Source organism: Phacochoerus africanus, chromosome 15 (genome assembly GCF_016906955.1).
Source record: "Phacochoerus africanus isolate WHEZ1 chromosome 15, ROS_Pafr_v1, whole genome shotgun sequence".
Taxonomy (NCBI): Eukaryota; Metazoa; Chordata; class Mammalia; order Artiodactyla; family Suidae; genus Phacochoerus; species Phacochoerus africanus.
This window is the reverse complement of record NC_062558.1, coordinates 45,642,488-45,662,035: the sequence shown is the minus strand read 5'-3', so window position 1 is coordinate 45,662,035 and position 19,548 is coordinate 45,642,488. Positions and strand designations below refer to the sequence as shown.

Below are 19,548 nucleotides of genomic sequence, written 5' to 3'. Positions count from 1 at the left end.
AATTCGACCCCTAGCCTGGGAACTTCCATATGCTACAGGTGCAGCCTTAAAAAAGAGAGAACACACACACACACACACACACACACACACATATAGTCTATGGTATTGGTTTTACAGGTGTTGATGTCAAAGTTTATCAAGTTCTATTTCAAATATATGCTACTTATTTTATGCCAATTACCTAAGTAAATAAATTGCATGTTATTTTGAAATATCTGCACAATTCTGCCCTTCCAATAATTGTTATACTTTCCCTTCATATTCATGTTATTGTCTATAATAGAAAAGTTATTTTATCTCAATTTGAAAAGTTGATTTAGAGACATTTCCCTAGGTGGAAGCAGGAATGAGTAACTTGGAATAATGGAATGAAAATTTGGGTCACTGTTGTTTTTCTGTGAGATGTGGCATAGTTGGGAGTTTTATTATGGGGTCATTAAAGGGCAGACTTGTAGTTTAAGGAGCTGGGAGTTTGGAGGCAAAGAGTTTGTGCTTTGCCATTTAATGGTTCTTACTAACATTGGGTAAGTTTGTTAACCTCTGAGCCATAGTTAATATACTACAGGGTTGAGCACAGTCATTGTAAACACATTTTAGTCAGGGATCAGTTGCTTTAAGTGAAGAAATCTCTTTAAATTGGCTTAAGCTGAAAAAGGAATGTAATCATAGATGTTTCAAAAGAATTCTGGGGCAGGGAGTTCAGCTGGAGCCTCAGGAGGGACTGGAACAAAGGTGAGGTCACTCTTATATATGCCTCTCCTCAGGTGTTCCCTCTCTCCCTCCCTCCTCCTTCCTCTCCTTCTTGCCCTCTCTAGTTCAGAACCTTCTATTTCTCTTTGCACATGGACAGGACACACAGCCATCCTGAAACCTAGCTCTGCCTTAGTGTCTAGTTTCCAGAATCGATTGCTTGTTCCTAGTTTTCAGCAGACTCTCTAGAGTTCTTGAGGCCTGATAACAAATTCTTAGGTCATTTGACTGGTTCACCTGGGTTCTGGGGTCCATTGAGGTATAAGAACTGTAGCTGGAAGGGTGTAGTCATATAGTCACGCATATGGACTTTGAGAAGATTCTTGAGAAGAGCTGTATAAGGTAGGCACACTAAATGCTACATGTGGTCTACAGAACCTTGGTACTCCATGGGCCAGCAATGTCAGCATCCCCTGAGAGCAGAGAGAAATGGAGAATCTTGGGCCCTGCCCTATACACTGCATTTTTTTGTTGTTGTTGTCTTTTTGTCTTTCTAGGACTGCACCCTCAGCATATGGAGGTTCCCAGGCTAGGGGTCGAATTGGAGCTCCAGCTGCCGGCCTACACCACAGCCACAGCAGTGCGGGATCCAAGCTGTGTCTGCCACCTACATAGCTCACCGCAACACCGGATCCTCAACCCATTGAATGAGGCCAGGATTGAACCCTCCTCTTCATGCATGCTAGTCAGGTTTGTTAACTTCTGAGCCAAGACAGGAACTCCCTAGACACTGCATTTTGATATGACCTCAAGTGGTGCACATGCCCTATAAAGTTCAAGCAGCACTGTTTAGAGCAGGGTTTCTCCATCTCTGCACTGGCATTTGGGGCTGGATCATTCTTTGTGGTGGGGGGCTTTCCTCTGCCTTGTAGGATGTTTAGCAGCACCCTTGACCTCTGCCTACCCCCTACTTTGGTTGTGACAACCAAATATGTTTCCAGATATTGCCAGATGTGCCCTGGGGCCAGGGGTGGGGACATCACCTTGGTTGAGAACCATTGCTATAGAGGATTAAAAGAAATAACATGTAAAGTGTTTTATAAACCATAAATATGTGTATAAACATTAGCCAGTCTGATGGGATTTGTCCTCTAAAAGCCAAAGGATATGTAAAAGGGTAAATTTAATATCAGGATTTTGGTATATTATTATTTCTTCATTATGTTAAGTTTTGTAACATTCTTATACACTTTACTGTGTTAACTTAGAAAGCCATTTCTTTTCATTTTCCATTTTTCTTTTCCCCCCATTTTTCTGATATAGTGGTAAAATGTTTATTCACAAAAAATTCATGTACATATTCAATCTTGAACATAGCCACTTGTTTAATTGTATTTGTTTTCTATAAAATACCTCTTGTCATAGCCTTTTTCAGAGAAACTCTTTGGGAAGTTCAAGCTCTAATCATTCAGGAAGTTCTACTGCTGTGGCCAACTGTGGAGATGTAAAAACAGATCAAATCCAGTTCAAATAATTAAGTTCTAATGCACAGATGTTTGAAGCTCATGGAAATGGACTATAAAAGCCAGAATCATTTTAATAGTTTTCCTTAAACTTTTAACAATGAACAGTGGAAGTAAATATTTTCTCAATTTCAATTTCTTTTTTGGAGAAGTAAGCCAAGTATGCTTTCCAAAGGGACTTTGTTGGCTTCACCTAATGTGGTTTAAAACTTCCTTTTTTACATCTTTAATTTCTTACTTATGCTACTATATAAATTCTATTCTTGGAGAAAGGAATCTGTTGTAGTAATATCATTGAGTAAGCTCTCAGTGAACATTTGTGGAATGGAAAGAAGAAAGGACTGAAGAGCAAGCAGACAAGCTATGACAGCATGTGAAATGCTGGCTCTGGCCGACTCTGCGTAGGATGCACTTGCTATGGGGAGTGTTGTGCTGAGACCGTATTGACAGAAAGACCATCCAGTTCCTGCACGTGTTCTCTCCACAAGGCTGACTCTAAAGACATATTAATCAAATTAGGGGTTTTTTGGTCAGCATATCTAATGCTTGTTTCTCATTATGAATGGAGTTCTTTCATTGTCATAGGCCAAAGGGACACTTTAAAACATGGATCTATGCATATTTTAAAATAAAATGATAAGATGTGTGCATAATTTGTTCCCATTTCCATGGTTTAATATCTGTATTATGAGGCCCGAAAGGGATGATGCAGATTAGCTGAGCCTTGTTTCTAGCCACTCCCTGCTGAGGTCATCTTGAGTATTAACAATCAAATTTGAAAGATTCAAATCAACTTAAAATCTTTCATCATAGAAAATAATTGACTGATACTATTGTGAATGTCTGGAGATGACGAATAACCCTTTTCTCTCTTGCCCAGAGAAGGTAGACAGCTTCTGAAGATTATTTAGTGCTGAACTCAATAGCTGGCCTTAGCAGTAGTCATTGCTATGTCTGTGATCCAACTCTGTGCTTGTACATTAGGTTTAGTCATTAAAGTCTCACATGCAAGGGCAGAAGGAAGCCATTCTCACATGCAGAATGAATTTTGAAGAGGAAATACTTTTACTGTAGCTTCAGACACTAAAGATACCAAGTGCCAAGACTTATGTTTTTCTTGTCAGCAGAGGGAGAGGGACTTAGAATCACCTTCAGGTCATGCGGATTTTCTAAGTTACCCACAGTGGCAGTTGTGAACTACACTTGGGATTTACTCTCTTTTGAAAACATATGGGTGTTGTGTTCTGCTTTACCTCTCACATCTGGTGATCAGAGCTCAGGGTCAACAAGGGAAATGTCTGACTGTGCATGCAGATTTTCAGTTTGTCCATAAAAGATTTAGTGCTGTTTTTTCAGCCCTCTGTGTCAGGCTTCAACTGCATTAATGCTCATTAAAGAGCAGCAGTTATGTGAACCCAGACATATACACAGAGCTCCCATCAATATCACAAGAAGTGGGTGTGTAGCAGGGGGATCAGGGGGTGTCAGTGAGGGTGGGGAGCAAAATTAGGCTCCTAAGGCAAGATCAATAAAGCATGATTTAATTGCATCCTGGGTTTGTTGTTTCAATAATTTTTATTGAGTAACCACAAGAGCCCCACCACTATTCCAGGTGTGAAGGATTCAAAGTTTGATAGTTAGATAAGATTTTCCCTCTTATAGCCATAGCCTTGTAGGGTAAAGACATGCAGAGGAAAGAATCAAGCTTGGTAAATGCTACAAGAGTGGCCTTTTGGGCACATTTCACAGAGAAAGTAACATTTGGACTAGATTTCGGAAGGTAGTAGGAATTCTCCAGATGGAGATGGAGGGGATAAGGCAATCCAGGCAGAGCAAACAGAGGATAGTCAGAGATATTCAAGTTCATACCATGTTCATAGCATAGCAGGCTGGTCCAGTAGTTTCCCTCTGAATGTCAACATGGAGGGAAATAAGACTAGACGGGCAGACTCAGGCTGGATTATGGTGACATTCATACTGTACAATGGATTCAGACTCTACCCAGTGTCCTGAGCAATGGGAAACTATCAATCCCAGTTCCTAGCTTAACTCCCAACACCAATACCTTAAATTCCAGCCTCCCTAGTCAGTGCCTAAGTCAGTCTCTGGAGCTAAGGTAGATTTGGGCTATTAGCCAATGGGATCTAGAATTAGTCTTGCTGCCCTAAACTGTGAAGTGCCCGGACACTCCAACCTCCCTGAGCTTTGTAACTGGACCCTCACCATATCCTTATTCACCTAGTCCTTGTGACTGGGTTTTTGCTTGATTTCTTACTTAGCTTTTTATTTACCAGAGTTAGAGCTTGCTTCATGATGCTTCTCCCTCCTTAATTAGAGCCCCAGACACCGAGTCTGTCTTATCAGTCATCCTCCTTGAGCCTAGATTCTTCTTGCCACATTCCAGCTGCTTTCTAGAATCTTGCTCCAGCTGACACTTTCCCAGAGCCTGGTTGTCTTGAGTGCCTGTTACCCTTACAGTGGTATCCAACTCACAAATCTGACCTTTTTATATATTAGTATTATCTCAGCTCTCGTCTGGACTTACTGCATCTCTATGGCTATAAGCTTATGTAGTAACAGGCCTGTATCTCTTCCTTTTCATAACTGTCAAACTCATTAGTTCTTCTCACCCTAATCTTGGCTCTTTCCAACTTCTTCCTATTCCCCACTAGTTACGTTGCATGCTCCCACGTGCCTATGGTAAACACACTCTGCAGATAGTCCCCATGACCCCTGCTTCCTGATATTAATGCCCTTGTATGATCCCCAGCCTCCTTTGTGTATGAGTAGGACCTATGACTTGCTTCTAACCAATATAATATGGCAACAGTGACAGGATATACATGATCACATGTGCGGGGTTGTGTTATACAAGATCGTAGCACCAGCTTGCTGGTCTCTTCCTGACTGGCTATGTGGAAGCAGATAGCCATGTTGGAGAATTCCATGTCTGCAGGTAGCCTTGAGGAGCTAGAGGCAGTCTCCACTCCCTATAACTATAAGGAAGTGAATGTTTCCAACAACCACATGAGAAGAAAGAAGATTCTTCCCTACCTGAACCTCTAAATGAAAACACCTTGATTACAGCCTTGTTGAAGATCCATCTAAGCAGTATCTGGGACTCCTGGCTCAAAGAATTGTTAAATAATAAATGTGTGTTATTTTTAAGCCCCTAAGTCTATGGTAATTTTGTTACACAGCAATAGATAACTAATACAATGTCTCAGTGGAGCAAAACAAGATTCAGCAATTAGAGTAGCTGTTCTAGTTAAATACTTGACATCTGGTAATTAGGTGTGTAATTGTGCTTTAGTAAACATCTTTTCTCTGTTACTACCATTCCTAAGGAAATGGGAAATTTTTATTTTCTACAAGGAAATAGTTCATCATTTTCATAGTCTCATTCCTCAAGCAGGTGTTCTAGATAAAGGACACCAGATGGGATCCAGCAGCTGGGGTAGGAAAACTATAAAATCATAGAGATTATATTGAGTGCAACCTTGTGTGTAGCAGAAAACAAAGGAAAAAAATGAATTCTTAAAGATTTTCTAGAGAGTGTTGGGAATGTGTCAGTAGTGTCTGAAGCAGTAATAAGTGATTCAGGGTGAGTATCATCACTTGAAATTGAAGCAGTTCACAAATGTTTACTCACAGAAAATATAAACATTTGTCCAAGGCATTTAAAAATCTCTGTTTCATAACAGTATTAGATTGATCTGTTATTTATGCATCATTCTCATAGTAATTTTTCCATTTCTTTTAGTTCTTCTGATGTTCAATTATTTAGCCTCTCTTGGCTTTTGAAAATCATAGAAAATAGGATAATCTCAGTTTCATGTAGGGGAAAGAGAGTTTAAAAGAACATTTCATAAACACCTACTGAGTACTTTGCTACTTGTTTCACATCTCAAATGATCTTCACAGCAGGTCTATAAAATAAGGGTTTTTTTTTTTTTTTTTCAATCTTCATCTTATTAAGTGAGCAAACTAAGGCCAGGTAAGTAATGAGCCCAAGAGCACACATCTAACAAATCTCAGAGGCAGATATTATGCCTTCAAAACTGTCTTTCCTCTGCACCAGCAGTTTTCAAAGTGCGGTCCACAGATCTTCTGGGGTTTCTGAAATCCTATCAGGGATTCCATGAGGTCAAAATTATTTTCGTATTAATACTAAGGTGCTATTTGTGGTTTTTTAAACCATGTTGGTATTTTGCGTCAGTGGTACAAAAGCAACATTAGGTAAACTGCTGGCACCTTGGCATAAATGTGAGTACTAGCACCAAACTACTATAAATCATTGTATTCTTCACTGCCACAAACTTGCAGTTTAAAGGGAAAAAGCCAGTTTCACTTAAGTATATATCCTCAGTGAAGCAATAAAAAAATAATAATTTTATTGAATCTCAAACCTTGAGTACAGTCTTTTTAATATTCCATATGACCAAATAGGTGGTACCTCTTGGTACCTTTGCTGCATAGCAACCAAAGTCCTATAGTTTTCTCAAAGAAAAGCCCTTGTATGGAGTTCTCTGGTGGCCTAGTGGTTAAGGACTCAGCATTGTCAGTGCTTTGGTTACTGCTGCAGTTACTACTGCAACTCAGGTTCAATCCCTGGACCAGGAACTTCTGCATGCTATGATATGCCAAAAGAAAAAAAAAAAAAAAAAGGGAAGAGGGAGGGAGGAAGAAAGGAAAGTGTTTGTGCAATTCAAGTTGTCAGCTGAGTGGCTGGTTTTTTGTTGTTGTTTCTTTTTCTTTTCTTTTTTTCATAGAACACATTTTTACTTGAAAGAATAACTGACCAAAAAACTGTGGTCATCTAGACTTGAATATATGGAGAGATTTTATCAAATATGATGAATGGAAAAAAAAAAACTGAATGAACCTATAGCTTCAAGGAAAACAGTATTTGTTACAAATTCAAAGAGTCAAGGAAAAGTTAGAACTTTGGAAAACTTGTATTCCACAGTATAACTGTGAGCTTGACAACTTCCCAGTACTTAAAAGAGTTTTTTGATGATACTGGTGGTAATTTTTTGATCTTGTGTAATGAAATGTGTCAACATTTGAAATATCTGAAGACTGAGTGAAAAATATTTTCAAGTAACCAATGCATGATGGTACAAAGTCATGAATAGGTAAAAGATCCATTTGAAGTCCAAGTTAAACCAATATATTTCAATGTAACAAAGTTACAAAAAGTTTGTTGGTATAGTCTACATTGTAGCTAACCTTTAAAAATAAGCACTTGTCAAGTTTTGGTATAGTATTAAAGAAAAACATCTGCAGTTATTCCTTATACATTTACATATCTATGTGTGAATGGATTTTATTCATATAGTTCAAGCCAAGCAACATATGGCAACAGATTGAATACAGAAACAGATATGAAAATCCAGCTGTCTTCTATTAAGCGTACATTAAAAATTTTTTTAAATAGTGATGCCGCTCTTTTCATTATTTTGTTGTGTAAAGTTTTAGAGGTTCTAGTTAGTTTTCATAAAAAATGTGTAATTTATATTAAACCCTATAATGGGTTTATATTTTTTTAATGGTTAAAAGTATTTAAAATTTTTCATAATTTTAATTTATCATATAATAAATATTGAAATGTAAAATCCATATAAACAAAAGCTCTTTAGTGTCATACTTATTAAGAGTATAAAGGGGTCTTGAGATCAAAAGTGTTTTTAGGAGTTCCTGTCGTGGCACAGCGGAAACGAATCCAACTAGGAACCATGAGGTTGCAGGTTCAATCCCTGGCCTCCCTCAGTGGGTTAAGAATCTGGCGTTGCCGTGAGCTGTGGTGTAGGTCACAGACACAGCTTGGATCTTGCATTGCTGTGGCTGTGGTGTAGGGCAGCAGCAACAGCTCCAAATTAGACCCCTAGCCTGGGAACCTCCATATGCTGTGGGTGCAGTCCTAAAAAGGACAAAGGCAAATAAATAAATAAATAAATAAATAAATAAATAAATAAATAAAAGTGTTTTTAGAACTGGTACTTTATACTTTCTTGTGTCCTGTGACCTATATTATAAGCATTTTAAAGATGTATAGTCATATCACTAATGATGATGAGCCTGTTTCACCTTTATTCAACCTATTAGCCTTGATTTTGCCTTTGAGAAAGAACTCTCCTGATAATATTGGGAAATTATATTATACATATATTATACATTATTCCCTTTCCACAGTTCCTTTTTATTGAATGGAATCCATAAATTAGACATGGCTGAACTGATATAAATAGGTATGTAGTGAAACTCATTTTATATTCATGTCTGAATTTACTGTTAGGTCATTTGTAGATTTTTCTGGCAAGTTACACTCAGTTTTAATGGTGCAAAGCTGTAGGCTGTTTTACTGACCAGTTTATGTAGGTTGCAGTCAAACTTGCCATTGAAATAATTCCTCAGCCTTGTAGTCTGGAAGCAATATAAATTGGAGTTGTTAATTACTCCCTTTCCATCTTTCCTGTATAGCAGAGTGATTCTGGGGACCACAGCTTTAGGATGATGTATATCCTGTGTAGTCATTAAAACTATGCTGTTAGGAGCAATGAGCTCTCTGACCTGGACCATGTAATGACACCTAATGAATATGCTAGAACTGACTATAGCAAATGTCTTTCCTATATCTGAGGGTATTTAATATTTTCTCCAAACTTTGAGCTAAATGTTTTCATCACATGAAGTTTATTCTTAAAACTAATATTTGCTGTCAGTAACATCTTCAGTGGACCTCAGGATCAGTAACAATTGTAGTGTTGCTGGATCTTTGTAGAAGCTGCCAATATCATTTCTTCCTCAATGACTGCCTCTTGCTTTGTTGCTGTGGTTTTAACTTTTCCTCATAGGTAACAGAGGCCATGTAGGGTATATACATTCAGCACAGTAGGATTACACATAGCAAAGATGACAAAAGTGCAATCTCTTCCTTACTATACTCCACTTTACAACAAACACCTCACGTGTTACCACGGATTTCACTCCACAAACTTTGTGGTGAAAGGAGAGTTAAGAGTCATAATAGAGTTTATGCACTGAAGGCTCAGTCCAGGCTCACTCTTCTCCTAAGATTTTTCTGGCTGTCTTTCCACCTAACCCCTACTCAGTGAACCCAGCCCGAGTTGACTGATCACCCCTTTGTTCAGACCTGGACTATATGAACTTCTTTCAAATCAGCTGTGCTAATTACTGTATTTGTTATGTGACATGTCTCCCATACTGTACTCTAAACTCTTCAGTGACAGGTACCAAGTCTCATTCATTCTCCAAATTTTTATTTTCAGCTGCACCCATGACATGTGGAAGTTCCTGGGCCAGGGATTGAATCCGAGCTGTAGGTGCAACCTACACCCCAGCTGAGACTGTAGGTGCAACCTATATCACAGTGGTAGCAATGCTGGATCTTTAACCCACTGCTCTAGGCTGGGGATCAAACCCTTATTGCCAGGAACCAACACCAGGATCATTAATCCACTGTGCTGCATTCTGCAAATATTGAGTGCCTCTTTCTGGCTCAGTTGCTGTGCCAGGGGCTGAGGATGAAGCAGTGACCCAAAGTCCCTGTCCTTTGGGGGTTCTCAGCCCCATAGTGTCTGCTATATAGGAAGGACTTTAAAAAATGTATCTATTGAATAGTATGATGCTGAGTTCCTGTCATGGCGCAGCAGAAACGAATCTGACTAGGAACCATGAGGTTGTGGGTTCAATCCCTGGCTTCACTCAGTGGGTTAAGGATCTGGTGTTGCCATGAGCTGTGAGGTAGGTTGAAGACTTGACTCAGATCTGATGTTGCTGTGGCTGTGGTGTAGGCCAGCAGCTCAGCAGCTGTAGCTCTAATTGGACTCCTAACATGGGTGCCTCCATATGCCATGGTTGTGGCCCTAAAAAGCAAAAAAAAAAAAAAAAAAAAAAAAAACCAGTATGATGCTTTTCATTCACAATCTTTTCTGATATTTAAGTTTTTAGCCAATTAAAATTTAATGAGCCAGAACTCTGTGCAAGTCTGGCTCTTTTCTCTCTGATATAAACGTGCCCTTTGTACGTAAGAGTAAGAAAAGTTAATAAAAATATGCCTCATGTTTTCACTATGCCTAATGATGAACAAATCTTTTCCCATACTCCTTTCATTTAATTCTTTTCTTATTCCTAATATAAGTAGACAATATGGTTTTATTCTCATTTTGCACATGGTCACTAGGATCCTAGTTTTCTGATCCAATCCCAACATGCCTACGCTCCCAAACATACACTTTAAAAGTCACTTCAGGAGTTCTTGCCGTGGCTCAGTGGTTAACGAATCTGACTAGGAACCATGAGGTTGCGGGTTCGATCCCTGGCCTTGCTCAGTCGGTTAAGGATCTAGCATTGCCATAAACTGTGGTGTAGGTTGCAGACACAGCTTGGATCCCACATTGCTGTGGCTCTGGCATAGGCCGGTGACTATAGCTCTGATTCAACCCCTAGCCTGGAAACCTCCATATGCCATGGGAGTGACCCAAGAAGTGGCAAAAAGACAAAAAAAAATTAATAATAATAAAAAAATAAATAAAATAAAAGTCACTTTAGAGATTTTTCAACATGAGATGGCCTTGCTTTTATTTCCTTAGAGATAAAGTCCTCAGTGAAGCCACTATTGTGGGGAAGAAAATCAATCACCAAATAAGAAAATAAGAAATAAAGCAGGCAGGGAAGGCATTATTTTTCATAGTAAAATCCAGTTAGTGTGGGAGTTCCCTGATAGCTCAGCAGGCTAAGGATCTGGCATTGTCACTGCTGGGGCTCAAGTCCATCCTTTGTTGCCAGTTCAATCCCTGGCCCTGGAACTTCAGCATGCCATGGATGTGGGAAAAAAAAAAAAAAATCCCCAAGTAGTGTGATCCATATTGGAAAGTCAACCTTCCTTTTGTTGTAGTGTGTGAAATGGTAGCATGGTGGTAGCAGTCATGAATGACCAAGGTACTGTGTTCAGTGTTAGAAGGTACCAGTCTCCTTTTTTGTAGCTAAGGGGAATGAAATGTCTTACATAAAGTCTCTCAGCTAGTTTAGTGGTAGCCAATCTCTGGATCTCTTGTGTGAAAATCTGAAACTATGAGAGCAGTGGTCTCTTAGTGTATGTAAAGTCTGTTTCACAAGACTGTGTATCTGAGAAACGTTTTAATTCAACTGATCTGTTTTGAGCCAGTGGCTACAAAGCACATAATTTTCCTTGGCAGGTCTCACATGATTCTAGTGAACAAGTGGTCTTCTGGATGATTGGAGACTGACCCTCTAGTGTATAGAGGGTAAGTATCTTCAGTCTCAAATTTGAGCACACAATTTTCTGATGGAGGCTGAAATTTGTTTCAGGTCCATCAAGTCTTAAGAGTCAGTTTCAGGTGCTGACTACAGCCTTTTTGGATCTTTGGAGATTGGAAATATATATATATTTGGTTAGAGGTTAAAATACCATTTTTAAAGAAGATCATGGGTTTTTGTAACTTGTCCCAGTAAACTAGGGGAGGTCATGAAGGTCATACATGGTTGGTGGCTATTTTTGTCCCTAGATTTCCAGAATCTTTGAACTTTATTGTTTTCTGGCTAGACGCAAAAGCGTTAGAAACTGTTTTGGTTCAGTTTGAGCTGAGACTTAATCCTGGTTCTTCTGATGCCTCCAGTGTGGTGCCCTTTTCACCAATCCACCCTGGGAGTGTGTAGCAGTCCCTGCCATATCTTTTAGTCACATTATGGTTTTTCATAGGACGTTGAATATAATTCTCTGTGCTGAACAATAGGACCTTGTTGTTTATCCCCTCCATGTATGAAAGCTCACATCTGCTAACCCCAACTTCCTACTCCATCCCTCCCCAAACCCCCTTTTCCTTGGCAACCACAAGTCTGTGTTCTCCTTGTTTGTGAATTACATAGATTGGTTCCTTTACATCATATTTTAGATTCCACAAGGCCAACTCATTCTAGATGGAGAGAAAATAGAGAATATTCCTATGTGTCCCTGAACCATGTCTCTGCCTTTAGCTTTCCAGTGTCTCTGAGGCTCACCCTTTGATGTTGTTATTGATGGTTCTAATGTTGAGCTTAGAAAATTTTTTTTTCTTCTGGACTTACTGTGTTCTAGGTGCTCTGCTTGGGGTTTACAGTGTTGAGAATCTACAAGGGCAGGTATTATTGACCTCATTTTATAGCCTTAATAAACTGAGATACAGAGGGATATATAACTTACTGGAGGTCACACATGTTAAGTAGTAGAGCCAAAATTCATCTCCACATCTATGTGATTCCAAGGTGGTCTCTTGCCCTTTTCAGTATACCAGGCAGCCAAGTATAGTGTTTCAGGGTCAGTGTTTCCTTAGTCCTTGTGTTCCTCTAGTGGAATGCTACAGTGATTTTTAGGATAAATTAACCCATAGTGATTGTACTGTCACAGCAGTAAAGAATTATTTATTGAAGGCCCATTCATTATGCTGCTTTTATAGCTACTTCCCCCACCCCCAAACCAGGTGGCATCCTCTTCAAATGCCTTAGTGACTTGTTAGTTATTTGCACTCAGAATCTTCCCCTTAAGGGTACTATATTCAACTTGTAGGTAATTTCTGGTAATAGATAATCCCAACAGGACAGTGTAAACATCATTTACATTTGGAGGATTGTCTCATGTTTACCTTCCTATTAACAGTTTATTTTAGTCCAATGTTGAAATATTAGAATGAATTAGTACTTTTCTTTGTCCTTCAAGTTTTGCTACCTTTGCCTCTCCCCCTCTTCTGCCCAGAGTACAAACTTTTTCCCCTGATCTGTAACACCATGAGTTCATTGCACTTAAATTACTTTTGAGTGGCTATTTCTTTCAGCAGTGCTGAGTAAAGTACTAATGAGGATGGCAACTAGAATGCAGTGTGGCTCCCAGGATAGATATGTATCAATTTTCTTTTTCTGGCTTCCCCATAGCCAACATTCAGTGGCTTTTCAAACCCCTGGTAAGAGGACCCATCTCTTTTGTTTATGAAGCCCTAGTGCTATTTAAGGCAAAATGCAGCTCTTGGGTCTTAAATGATTTAACAGAGAAAATACTAATCAGAGCTCATCTACTGCAAGGGACATGTTAACCAGATTTGTACTTCAGCACAGTTGGCTAAATTTTCCTTTATGGCCTAACATCTGAGCAATATGATAGACTAGGTTCTCTTGCACTAGCTCAGGACATTTAACTGGGGCTTGGGCTAGCACAAATACTGCAATTAGCATCTCATGTTACTAAAGTTGAAAGATGATTGGAAAATGGGCACATTTTATTAGTTCTCCAAAGAATTAAATAACAAAAGATCTGGAGGTGCTGTATGCCCAGAACTTGAGTCAGAGCCCACAGGGAGCAGATGTTTTATACAAAGAAATCTGAGGGGGCTAGAGCATTTATTAGCCAAAATCTTCTTAGCTTTCTTCCATCTTTCATAAGTGCATATATTTATCATCACTTACCAATCTGTGATCACAGGCTTTTCTATTTTAATTTGCAATTACTGCTGAGTGTCTCACAGCTGACCCAATGCATAATTAGGATAATCATGCAGTAGATTTTGCAAGCTGGCTTTCAGGGGACTTAGGTGGAATGTTAGGGTAATGTTTTGCTTTATATTCTAGGTCTCTAATCTGTCCCTTTCCCAATTTCTAGCAATGTCCCCCCTCTGTTTTTGACTTCCCATGGCTATTTAGAGGTTTGTGCAGACAGTCTGCAGTAACCCTCTTCTACTCATCAGATACTTAAACCTTAGCATGAATCAGTGGCTGGGGGTAGGGGATGGAGAATCAATGTTATTTAATGAAAATCATTGTGCTACTTCTTCCAAGGGGTTATTTCCATTTAAGCCTGATTTCTAGTAGCAAAATAAATGATTTTATGGCTTGTTAAAGGAATTCATGCATGGGGAGAGAAAGAGGATTTGGGCTTATGTGTGCTGCTTCCCTGATCTAGGAAATCATACCTTCATTTCAGAGTTAGCCCTGCTCTCAAATGTTTAATTTGAATGTATTTATCCCACCAAATGTTTTCCTCTGTTATTCATTTAACATCTTCATCATTGAAAATCTTCATTTAATTCATACTAGCCAAATAAGTGAATCATTTATCTGTCTGGTATTTTCTTATGTTAATCATAATTCCCTCAGTCCTTAGGAAACCACCAGATGGAAGAGTCATTTCATTAAAATTTAATATCAACTTGACCCTGGAGTATGGAGCAGCCAGGCAGAATTATCATCAGGTATAAATTCTGGTCTGGGCTTCAGGTACACATGATCATTTTTGGTCTTGCCACATGTATTAATTACTGTGCTGTACCACTTTGAACAGAGGTTCCAAGGAAAATAAGTCTTTGAAATTCGGGGATATTTATAAGTAAAAAAAATTTCCAGATCTACTATGAAGAAATAAATGAAGTTGAATTGAGTCATTTCCCTCCCTCCCCCCTCCGTGTGTGTGTGTGTGTGTGTGTGGTGATTCTAGCATGAAAATAAAAGAGCATATTTTCATCTTCATTCTATTAATATAAAAGGTTTAAGCCCTTTTTATTTGCTGTTTCAGTATAAAAAGGAGCAAGGAAACATGAAAACACTATATAGGTAATATTTCAGAAGGATCCTTATGATGGAGATAAGGCTGATAATGAGTTGGTGGTATGCTCTTCACTAGGATCATATCTTACCTGGAACACATATTGGTTTTTGGCCTTTGGTATGAAATCCAAGAGAATAAATAATAAACTGTTTTAAGAGAATGGCAGGGAAAATGCAAGTAATAAAGTTGTGTTTACTGCTACCAGGAGTCCTCATCATTTAGACAATTTTCTTTGAATAAGAATGAAGATACATAGCAATGTTTTTCTAATGTTCCCCATAGTGTCTAGAATTTATGAGTATTTAATAAATTTTTATCATAATTAATATCCTGTAATGGATTGGAATTTTCTCTGAGGGACAGAAGGAGAGAGGTTTAGGAATCTTGGGAAAGACTGTGTTTTTTATGAGTTACTGTTTAGCTGTGTCTGAGGGCATCTTGACTGACTCATTCATTGCGTTCCTTGCCCCCAGCTCAGTTTCGTGTGGCAGGGTAGCTGCTTTGCAGAGCCATAAGAGTCAGGCTAGTGTTGATTATGTTGGGCACATGAAATGGAAAGAATATAGGCTTCAGAGTTAGACAGACCTGGATTTCAGTTATAGTTCTACTGCCGTCTGGAAAATGGGGACAGTTCCACTTCTTTTGCAGGGTTAAATGAGAAAAGAACTAATGAATGAATATAAAGGACCAGTCATGGCAGAAACTCCTGATTTTAGCTATTATTAATAACCTTTAGACAGAGATATTGAATCCACATGGACATTAGCATAAGTAGATTGGACTACACTCAGTGGTGGTTATGGTTTGTGTATTGGCTAATGTCCCATCAATGTACCAAGTCCTAATAGTATTTATTTATTTATTTATTTAAATTATTATTTCCCCAATACAATTTTTTTTCTACTGTGCAGCATGGTGACCCAGTTAAACATATATGTATACATTCTTTTTTCTCACATTATCATGCTCCATCAAGTGCCAATTCCTAATAGTTATTGAGTTCAATTCAGTACCTTCTTAACAAGCTCTTTAGACTCCTCTGAGAGAAGTGAGTAGAATGTCTATCCCCCGGGCTGCTTACAGTTTAGGGCTGCATAGGGCTAACTACATGCTGAGCTCTGTGCAACCGAGGAAGGCGGGGAAGTCAGTATGGGTTTTGTGAAAGAGCTGATAGTTGATAAGAAAGAGTTGAGGAATGGGTGAAGTTTTGACCAGCAGGGCAGTTATGAAAGTGGAACTGAGGTATTAAAAGTAAGGCAATTTATAAACTTATTTTTCCTTTTTCTTTCTTTTTTTTTTTAAATGGAGCAGTAACAATCAGAAGAGCTTTTGAAGACACAATATCAATCTCCTTGTGACAGGTGAAGCCAAGTTGATACAGACAGCAGTGCTTCTGCTGATGTCAGTCTTGAGCCCATGTTTAGCATCTTCATTGAAAACATAGATGAATGCTCATTAAATTTATGAATAACAAATTGTAGTGGTATGGGTTAGTCCATAAGAGAGGCAGGCAAGGGAAGGAGCTGGGGCTAGGGAACAGGATTAGGCTTCAGAAGACTTCTGCAGGTTATACTGTTGATCACAGTCACATAGAATTGCATTTGGTAGAGATCAAAGAATTAGCAGTTTAATTCTGCCATTAAAATAAACAAGCCAAGCCCAGCTGGATAGTGGACTATATAAAAATTCATAGAGCCTTGACCTGGAAATTATTACACCTCCTGTTACATGAGCACAGACACTGGGGACCTTGGGGGCTATTCAAGGATTTAGGATTCTTGAACAAATGTCAGGAACTTTTACAGGTTACACTAAAAATAACTTCTATTTACTGAGTGTATATTATTTTATTGTGGCAAATTATGGTTAACATTTATTGAATATTTGCTTGGTGTTAGTTCTAAAGATAGGTATTATATCTCCCAATAGCCTTACAAGGTAGTGCTTTATCTCCATTTTACAAATTAAAAAGCTGAAGCTCTGGAAGTTTCAGTAACTTGCCTGGGGGCCTAAGTGAAAAAGCCACAGGGCCTACCTGGATCTTCCAGAGTCCTGCCTCACTTTACCATGTTGTCTTCTACCAAAAAATACAAATAATACAAATATGTGTAGATAATAAAATCTATGGAATGATGTTTGTACATAATGTTACCATTTCTATAAAATTTGAAAGCATAAGGAAACACTAACAACCATTATGGATTCATAATACACAGTAATAGTATCAAATATACATGGGATACTATGTATATTAGTATATTAGTGGTAAACACCAGAATCAGGACAGTGGTTACTCTGGAAAGTGAAGAAGGGGATAAACTGCATCTGTAATATTCATTTTCCATAAAAAAGAAAAGAAAAAAACCAGAGGCAAATTTGGAAGACTGTTTAGATTTATTAAAGTTGGGTCATAAGTATTCATTATATTAAATACTTTTAACTACTGGAAAATTTCAAAAATCTAAAAACAAAAAGAAAAGCAGCCCTAATTTACCACACAGAAAGCTTTAGGGGTACTTGTATTGGAAGGAGGGAAGAGCTAGACAATGCAGGCTCTTCAGAAGCCCCTTTAGGACAGCTATAAAACTCTATGGTCCTTTTATGAACAAGGTCCCTGATAGTTTGACATCTTTTTTTTTTTCTTTTCTTTTTTAGGGCAGCACCCACAGCATATGGAGGTTCCCAAGCTAGGGGTCTAATTGGAGCTACATCTGCCAGCCTATTCCACAGCCACAGCTATTTGGGATCCGAGCTGTGTCTGTGACCTACACCATAGCTCACAGCAATGCCGGATCCTTAACGCACTGAGTGAGGCCAGGGATCGAACCCGAGTCCTCATGGATACTAGTCAGATTCGTTTCTGCTGCGCCACTATGGGAACTCCTAGTTTGACATCTTTAAAGCTTTATAAATCTAAGGAGGTACCTTAGAAAACTATACATAGAACTACCATATGACCCAGCAATCCCACTCTTGGGCATATACCTGGACATATGCACCCGCATGTTCATTGCAGCACTATTCACAATAGCCAAGACACGAAAACAACCCAAATATCCATCGATGGATGACTGGGTTAGGAAGATGTGGTATATATACACAATGGAATGCTACTCAACCATCAAAAAGAACAAAATAATGCCATTTGCAGCAACATGGATGGAACTAGAGACTCTCACATTAAGTGAAGTAAGAAAGAGAAAGACAAATACCATATGATATCAGTTATATGATATCACTTATATATGGCACAAATGAACCTTTCCACAGAAAAGAAACTCATGGACTTGGAGAATAGACTTGTGGTTGCCAAGGGGGTGAGGGAGAGAGTGGGAGGGATTGGGAGCTTGGGGTTAATAGATGCAGACTATTGCCTTTGGAATGGATAAGCAATGAGATCCTGCTGTGTAGCACTGGGAACTATATCTAGTCACTTATGATGGAGCATAATAATGTGAGAAAAAAGAATCGGTACATGTATGTGTAACTGGGTCACCATGCTGTACAGTAGAAAAAATAATAATATATTGGGGAAATTAAAAAAAAAGGCAAAAATCAATCAATCAATCAATAAATCTAAGGCACAAAATGATGATGCAAAGAAAATCTTCCCATCCTTGTCTCTCTCTTTTTTAAATGATTGAATAAAAGCAGGCTTTAAGTTTCTAAATCTATACAGATGCTATATATATATAGCATAAATGCAGAGTTTATCATGGTCATTACTATATCCCTAGCCTAGCTGGCAGATAATAGGTGCTCAAAAATATTGCTTTGGTTGTTTGAATGAATGAATTTTGAGATTGATCAAGTGTTACTCCTGTACTTTACTGACTGCATGTTCTTGGTTAAATGGCCTGACTGACCCTCAGTTTTCCAGCCTTTGAAGTGAGAGAACACCATCCACACCATCCAACCCTAGTGTATTTTGAGTTGCAAGTAAGCCAGGTGTGTAAACTACCTAGCACATAGTTGATGCTGAATGAGTATAATTTCTTCTTCATAAAATGATAAGCCAAATATGGAACATTTCTAAGAAATATCATTGTGTTTTTTAAAAAAAAATTAAAACAACCCAAAATTATTTGCTTAGTAACACACAATGTGACTTTCTACTTTTAGACAAGTCTCTGAAAGCCAATTATCAATTGCTTATCTCAGCTGAATTTGTAGTCTTTCTCCTGTTAGTGGTGGCCCTAGGCCTTTTCCAGCTTTTTACCAATCAGTCTGTTTATATTGTTCCTTAGTTGCTAGTTGGAGATGGAGTTTTCAGGACTGCACTATACCTGTTTTTTCCATCTGGGCCCTAACTCCCTTTCCCTGGTTCTAAGTTGTTGGAGGACCTGTTTTCCTAGCCTTGTAATCTAAACCCAGTTCTGAACAGTTCTTTCCCAACCCTAGTGTCTGGTCTTGAAGGCTAGAATTTTGAACTACTTTGTAAAGAAGAGCCAGATACCAATATTATCTCTAACCCTTTGGTCCCAATTTATTCCTTTTATCTCAGAGTTAATAAGCCTAGGATTTTTTAAAAGCAAAACTTTTTTGAATTGTAAATTAGTGTGTGCTGCTATAGAAAACTTAGAAGCAATGATCAAAAAGGCAAACAAAAATGGTATGTCATCTCATTTCCCATTTGAAAGCACTGTTAACATTTTAAGTCCTTTTAAGTCTTTGTTCTTTTCTTCAAAAATAAGATTAATTGGAGTTCCTTCATGGCTCAGT

General features: G+C 38.5%; 1 protein-coding gene across 4 annotated transcripts in view; it reads left to right on the top strand.

Moving 5' to 3' along the window:
• The window catches only part of TTC28 (tetratricopeptide repeat domain 28), a 606,162-nt gene that overhangs the window by 384,541 nt on the left and 202,073 nt on the right, over positions 1–19,548 (top strand). The gene's annotated exons all lie outside the window — the stretch shown is intronic.